The sequence below is a fragment of the Coregonus lavaretus genome, assembly GCF_964263955.1.
Source record: "Coregonus lavaretus genome assembly, chromosome: 19".
Taxonomy (NCBI): Eukaryota; Metazoa; Chordata; class Actinopteri; order Salmoniformes; family Salmonidae; genus Coregonus; species Coregonus lavaretus.
Genome location: NC_140006.1, coordinates 12,214,817 through 12,222,561, shown reverse-complemented (window position 1 = coordinate 12,222,561; position 7,745 = coordinate 12,214,817).

Genomic DNA, 7,745 nt, shown 5'->3' with positions numbered 1-7,745 from the left:
ACATCCCGAAAATCATTATTTTCACAAAAACGTCTGTAGGGTCTGAACGGTTTGGCCTACACACTATTAAGCCTCACAAGACTCGTCTGAAGTCGGTACAGCCTCTTCTGCCAACTTCTATCTGTAGCGTTCAAACGGTTTAGGCTACACACTAATATAGCTTAAGACCCTGGGACAGGAATGCCTCCCTCCGCAACTGGATCCTGGACTTCCTGACGGGCTGACCCCAGGTGGTGAGGGTAGGCAACATCACCTCCGCCACGTTGACCCTCAACACGGGGGCCCCACAGGGGTGTGTCCTTAGTCCCCTCCTGTACTCCCTGTTCACCTATGACTGCGTGGCTGCGCACGACTCCAACATCATCATTAAGTTTGCTGATGACACGATGGTGGTAGGCCTGATCACCAACGAAGATGAGACAGCCTATAGGGAGGAGGTTAGAGACTTGGCAGTGTGGTTCCAGGACAACAACCTCTCCCTCACCATGAGCAAGACAAAGGAGCTGATCATGGATTACAGGAAACGGAGGGCCGAGCACGCCCCCATTCACATCGACGGGGCTGTAGTGGGACAGGTCGAGAGCAAGTTCCTCGGTGTCCACATCACTAAGGATCTATCATGGTCCATATACACCAACACAGTCGTGAAGAGGTCACAACAACACCTCTTCCCCCTCAGGAGGCTGAAAAGATTTGGTATGGGCCCTCAGAAAAAGTTTTACATCTGCACCATTGAAAGCATCTTGACTGGCTGCATCACTGCTTGATATGGCAACGGCTTGGCATCCGACCGCAAGGCGCTACAGAGGGCAGTGTGTACAGCCCAGTACATCACTGGGTCCGAGCAGCCTGCCATCCAGGACCTCTATACCAGGTGGTGTCAGAGGAAGGCCCTAAAACAAATGTAAGACTCCAACCACCCAAGTCATAGACTGTTCTCTCTTCTACTGCATGGCAAGCGGTACCGATGCACCAAGTCTGGAACCAACCGGATCCTGAACAGCTTCTACCCCTAATCCATAATACTGCTAAATAGTTAGTTAAATAGTTAACCAAATAGCTACCCGGACTACCTGCATTGACCCATTTTGCATTAACCTTTTTGACTCATCACATACGCTGCTGCTACTGTCTATTATCGATCCTGTTGGCTAGTCACTTTATTCCTACTTATACAGTGGGGGAAAAACGTATTTAGTCAGCCACCAATTGTGCAAGTTCTCCCACTTAAAAAGATGAGAGAGGCCTGTAATTTTCATCATAGGTACACGTCAACTATGACAGACAAAATGTGGAAAAAAAATCCAGAAAATCACATTGTAGGATTTTTAATGAATTTATTTGCAAATGATGGTGGAAAATAAGTATTTGGTCAATAACAAACGTTTCTCAATACTTTGTTATATACCCTTTGTTGGCAATGACACAGGTCAAACGTTTTCTGTAAGTCTTCACAAGGTTTTCACACACTGTTGCTGGTATTTTGGCCCATTCCTCCATGCAGATCTCCTCTAGTGTCACGATCGTTATAAGATGCGGACCAAGGCGCAGCGTGGTAAGCGTAAATTCTTTATTCGCAGTACACAACACGAACCAAAACAACAAAACAAACGATACGTGAAGTCCTAGGTTAACACCAAAACAAACCATACGGAACAAGATCCCACAAATAACTAGTGCCAACAGGCTGCCTAAGTATGGTTCCCAATCAGAGACAACGAGAATCAGCTGCCTCTGATTGGGAACCACCCTGGCCAACATATAAAACACGAACTAGAACACAACATAGAAAATCACACATAGAAAATCCACACCCTGGCTCAACATATAAGAGTCCCCAGAGCCAGGGCGTGACAGTACCCCCCCCCAAAGGCGCGGACTGCGACCGCGCCAACCAAACCCAACAGGGGAGGGGCCGGGTGGGCATTCCGCCTTGGAGGCGGATCTGGCTCCGGGCGTGACCACCACTCTCTCGCTACCCCCCCCCCCCGTAGCGCCCCTGGTCTGGTCCCGCTGGCCGGAGCTGGACTGGACACCGGTGGAGCGGATTGCTCAGGCTCCGGTGTGGAGCAGCTGACCGGTGCCTGACCAGGCACCGGTGGAACAGGCACGGGCTGTGCCGGACTGACGACGCGCACCACTGGCTTGGTGCGGGGAGCAGGAACAGGCCGGACCGGGCTGGCGACGCGCACCACTGGCTTGGTGCGGGGAGCAGGAACGGGCCGGACCGGGCTGACGACGCGCACCACTGGCTTGGTGCGGGGAGCAGGCACGGGCCGGACCGGGCTGACGACACGCACCACTGGCTTGGTGCGGGGAGCAGGAACGGGCCGGACCGGGCTGGCGACGCGCACCACTGGCTTGGTGCGGGGAGCAATAACGGGCCGGACCGGGCTGATGACGCGCACCACAGGCTTGGTGCGGGGAGCAGGAACGAGCCGGACCGGGCTGACGACGCGCACCACTGGCTTGGTGCGGGGAGCAGGAACGGGCCGGACCGGGCTGGCGACGCGCACCACTGGCTTGGTGCGGGGAGCAATAACGGGCCGGACCGGGCTGACGACGCGCACCACTGGCTTGGTGCGGGGAGCAGGAACGGGCCGGACCGGGCTGACGACGCGCACCACTGGCTTGGTGCGGGGAGCAGGAACGGGCCGGACCGGGCTGACGACGCGCACCACTGGCTTGGTGCGGGGAGCATGAACGGGCCGGACCGGGCTGGCGACACGCACCACTGGCTTGGTGCGGGGAGCAGGAACGGGCCGGACCGGGCTGACGACGCGCACCACTGGCTTGGTGCGAGGAGCAGGAACAGGCCGGACCGGGCTGTGGAGACGGACTGGAGGTCTGGAGCGAAGAGCTGACACAACCCGTCCTGGCTGAATGCCTATTTCTACACACTCTGTGTGAGGCATCAGCACAGGACGTACAGGGCTGTGCACTTATACTGGCACTACAGCACGTGGCACTGGCACGTGGCATTGGTGGCACGTGGCATTGCCTCTCGCCTGTCCGACGACGGCCCGGTTGGCGCCGCTTCTCCTCTCCTGCCTGGGCATCCTCCCTCATCGCCCTCCGGTAGTGGACGGCCTCCTCCTCTGTGATTCTCCCCCAACCGAGGAGGACATCTACCAGAGTAACCTCCTGTTCCATACCCGGTGTTTGCTCCTGCACACGCTGCTTGGTCCTATTAAGGTGGGATCTTCTGTCACGATCGTTATAAGATGCGGACCAAGGCGCAGCGTGGTAAGCGTACATTCTTTATTCGCAGTACACAACACGAACCAAAACAACAAAACAAACGATACGTGAAGTCCTAGGTTAACACCAAACAAACCATACGGAACAAGATCCCACAAATAACTAGTGCCAACAGGCTGCCTAAGTATGGTTCCCAATCTGAGACAACGAGAATCAGCTGCCTCTGATTGGGAACCACCCTGGCCAACATAGAAAACACGAACTAGAACACAACATAGAAAATCACACATAGAAAATCCACACCCTGGCTCAACATATAAGAGTCCCCAGAGCCAGGGCGTGACATCTAGAGCAGTGATGTTTTGGGGCTGTCGCTGGGCAACACGGACTTTCAACTCCCTCCAAAGATTTTCTATGGGGTTGAGATCTGGAGACTGGCTAGGCCACTCCAGGACCTTGAAATGCTTCTTCCTTTGTTGCCCGGGCGGTGTGTTTGGGATCATTGTCATGCTGAAAGACCCAGCCACATTTCATCTTCAATACCCTTGCTGATGGAAGGAGGTTTTTACTCAAAATCTCACGATACATGGCCCCATTCATTCTTTCCTTTACACGGATCTGTCGTCCTGGTCCCTTTGCAGAAAAACAGCCCCAAAGCATGATGTTTCCACCCCCATGCTTCACAGTAGGTATGGTGTTCTTTGGATGCAACTCAGCATTCTTTGTCCTCCAAACACGACGAGTTGAGTTTTTACCAAAAAGTTATATTTTGGTTTCATCTGACCATATGACATTCTCCCAATCCTCTTCTGGATCATCCAAATGCACTCTAGCAAACTTCAGACGGGCCTTGACATGTACTGGCTTAAGCAGGGGGACACGTCTGGCACTGCAGGATTTGAGTCCCTGGCGGCGTAGTGTGTTACTGATGGTAGGTTTTGTTACTTTGGTCCCAGCTCTCTGCAGGTCATTCACTAGGTCCCCCCGTGTGGTTCTGGGATTTTTGCTCACCGTTCTTGTGATCATTTTGACCCCACGGGGTGAGATCTTGCGTGGAGCCCCAGATCGAGGGAGATTATCAGTGGTCTTGTATGTCTTCCATTTCCTAATAATTGCTCCCACAGTTGATTTCTTCAAACCAAGCTGCTTACCTATTGCAGATTCAGTCTTCCCAGCCTGGTGCAGGTCTACAATTTTGTTTCTGGTGTCCTTTGACAGCTCTTTGGTCTTGGCCATAGTGGAGTTTGGAGTGTGACTGTTTGAGGTTGTGGACAGGTGTCTTTTATACTGATAACAAGTTCAAACAGGTGCCATTAATACAGGTAACGAGTGGAGGACAGAGGAGCCTCTTAAAGAAGAAGTTACAGGTCTGTGAGAGCCAGAAATCTTGCTTGTTTGTAGGTGACCAAATACTTATTTTCCACCATAATTTGCAAATAAATTCATTAAAAATCCTACAATGTGATTTTCTGGAAAGAAAATTCTCAATTTGTCTGTCATAGTTGACGTGTACCTATGATGAAAATTACAGGCCTCTCTCATCTTTTTAAGTGGGAGAACTTGCACAATTGGTGGCTGACTAAATACTTTTTTCCCCCACTGTAAGTAGTGTACATATCTACTTCATTTACCTTGTACTCATGCACATCGGCTCAGTACTGGTACACTGTGTATAGCCAATTTGTCATTACTCATTGTGTATTTATTATTACTTGTATTATTACGTGTTATTACTTTTCTATTATTTCTCTATTTTCTCTCTCTATGCCCTTTTGGGAAGGGCCGTAAGTAAGTATTTCACTGTTAGTCTACACCTTTTGTTTACGAAGCATGTGACGAATACAATTTGATTTGATTTTTCAGGTAAATTTACACTTCTATTGTTTAACACCTCCTTAATTTGAATTGCATACAGCCCCCATGGTGCAAATAAGGGGCTGTTTGAAAGGGGGTCATATAAACATTGCCTTATATTTTTTACAGGTAACATACCACATTTTCTGTCTGAAATGGGTATCTGTCTGCTCTCTCTCTCTGTATCTCTGGGTCTCTCTCTCTCTCTCTCTCTCTCTCTCTCTCTCTCTCTCTCTCTCTCTCTCTCTCTCTCTCTCTCTCTCTCTCTCCCTCTCTCTCTCTCTCTCTCTCGCTCTATGGCTGCCTCCTCCATATTCATTAGTTATTATTATTATCCCAGGCTTGGAACACCTGCTTCCAAATTACTGCTGTAATGACCAATTACATGCCAGACTATATTATCACCTTCTACTGTGTGGGAGCTGCTGGTAGGCTTTTTGGTAACTGTCAATTTAGAACATTCTTTGAATTTCCAAATCAAGAATTAAAAGGTGGAATTCATTGTCAATGACAATGTTTCCGTTCTTGAATTGGAATCTCAATTCACTAGACATCTATATCTTCATTACTCGGAGGTAGAAATTTCGAAGAGCTTCACGGGGTTCCTTATTCGGCAATCCACTTGCGTACCTCTGATTGACACATGGTCTAGAGCCACCACCAGGTGGAGTCATGCCACATCACTCCACTCAGATGGGTGACTGACAGCCAGATGGGGGCTGACAGCCATAGGGAGTCGAGAGGAATAAAGGTGAGGAGAGTGGGCTGATTAAAAGGAGAGGAGAGGAAGAGAGGTGAGGAGGCTGAGAGAAGATGGGGATCTGTCAACAGCTCATCAGGCAGCGGTAGGCAGCTGGGGCCAACCAAATAATTTCCCTGGGTGATTAGGTGTGTGTGATAGCATAAGTGCAATTGGGGTGATTACCACTGAGATTTTGGAGCTGGAGAGGACACTGTGGGTAAGACACTGAGGAGTACAGTTTCCTTCAGAGGTACAGAGAGAAAGAGAGAAAGAGAGAAGTGAAAACGATAAGAGGAGAGAACTGGCTTCTGACTGTAAAGGAGGAAAATGGTGTTGTCTTTCTTCTAGATGAAGTTAATTTTGCAGTGTGCTGTCATGTGTCACTCTGGAATGAGGTGTGAGTCTATTTAGTGTGTGTATGTGTGTTTTCTGTACATTTATCAACATGTACAGCAGGGGTTTCAAACTCATTCCATGGAGGGCCTAGAATCTGCTGTTTTTTGTTTCCCCCTTTCAATTAAGACCCAGACAACCAGGTGAGGGGAGTTCCTTACTAATCAGTGACCTTAATTCATCAATCAGGTCCAAGGGAGGAGCGAAAACCTGTGGAATGAGTTTGACACGGATGCAAATGTCTACACACTCCTATCCTACAAAAACAGTTGAAACAATAAGACACACTGTTTCTTTAATATACTTTATTGGAGCTGCACATTGCATGATTGTGAGTTAAAGTGCCTACTGTAGCTTCCTAAGGACAATTCTCCCAATACGCCTTCATACAAAGAAGATTGGTCACATGGTTTAGGTCATTGTGCAGTTTACTTAGCTGGTCCCTACATACCATCCTTATAATCTTATAATAATTAAGTATCATACAGTAAATCTGATCACTGCAAAACATTCAGTCAGAGAGACACAATCACAGATACACACTATACAGATTGCACTGAGGATTAGGGTAATTAAGCAATATCTTTAGAATATTTTACATGTGATTTAGTGTATTTCTGCTATCTCAAGGGCTGTGGATTGCTTTACGTTCCCGATTCACTTTCTTTGGCTCACATATTCACAATAATATGTTAATATATAATTTACTAATAACATTATTAATCAAAACATACAGATTACATAGAGGCTATAGAATATAAATAAAATATACATTTACAAATGGAAGAAAATACTTGACTTTTAAAACACTGGTAATGTCATAAATTAATCATATTTTTCTTTATATATATTTATCTATATATCATTATCATATTAGTATTTAAACATCTTCAAAAATGACATACTGTAGGCTTGTTCCACACAGGCAAGGAGCCAGTGTTTTACACGCTGCAAGTAGAATTTGCCTTTAGACACAGATCTAGGATCAGCTTACCCTCTCCAATACCTAAAATGTATCATTTTAACCATTAGGGAGAAACACATAATACTGACCCTTGATCAGTATCTAGGGGCATTTTCAAGGTCATAGTTCAAAGGTCAATACAGCATTAGGTTACAGCACGGGGTACATACACTGTTAAACACACACAGCTTCTCCACGAAACACACACTGGAGGTCAAGGTTTAACGCTAGGAGAAAGAGTTGGTGCGTCTGTGTCTAGAATTATATATATGCTGAGAGCAAGTGATGCATCGTGTATATCATAATATTCATAAATCATAATATATTGTATACTATATGTGCTCTCAGGCATTCCTTGTATTCACACACACACACTGACACGTGCATACACACACTCACACGCGCATACACACACTCACACCGATGTAGAGGGTTTCCCTGTGTTACCGTACCATAATTGCTCTTATGAATCTACTGTACAACACAGACAAATTACTGCTAAACGGACTTGAACACACACACAACACAGGTCTCTACTGCACACAGATACACACATTAGTCAAACTTTAGTGGCTGTGGTTTACACATCCT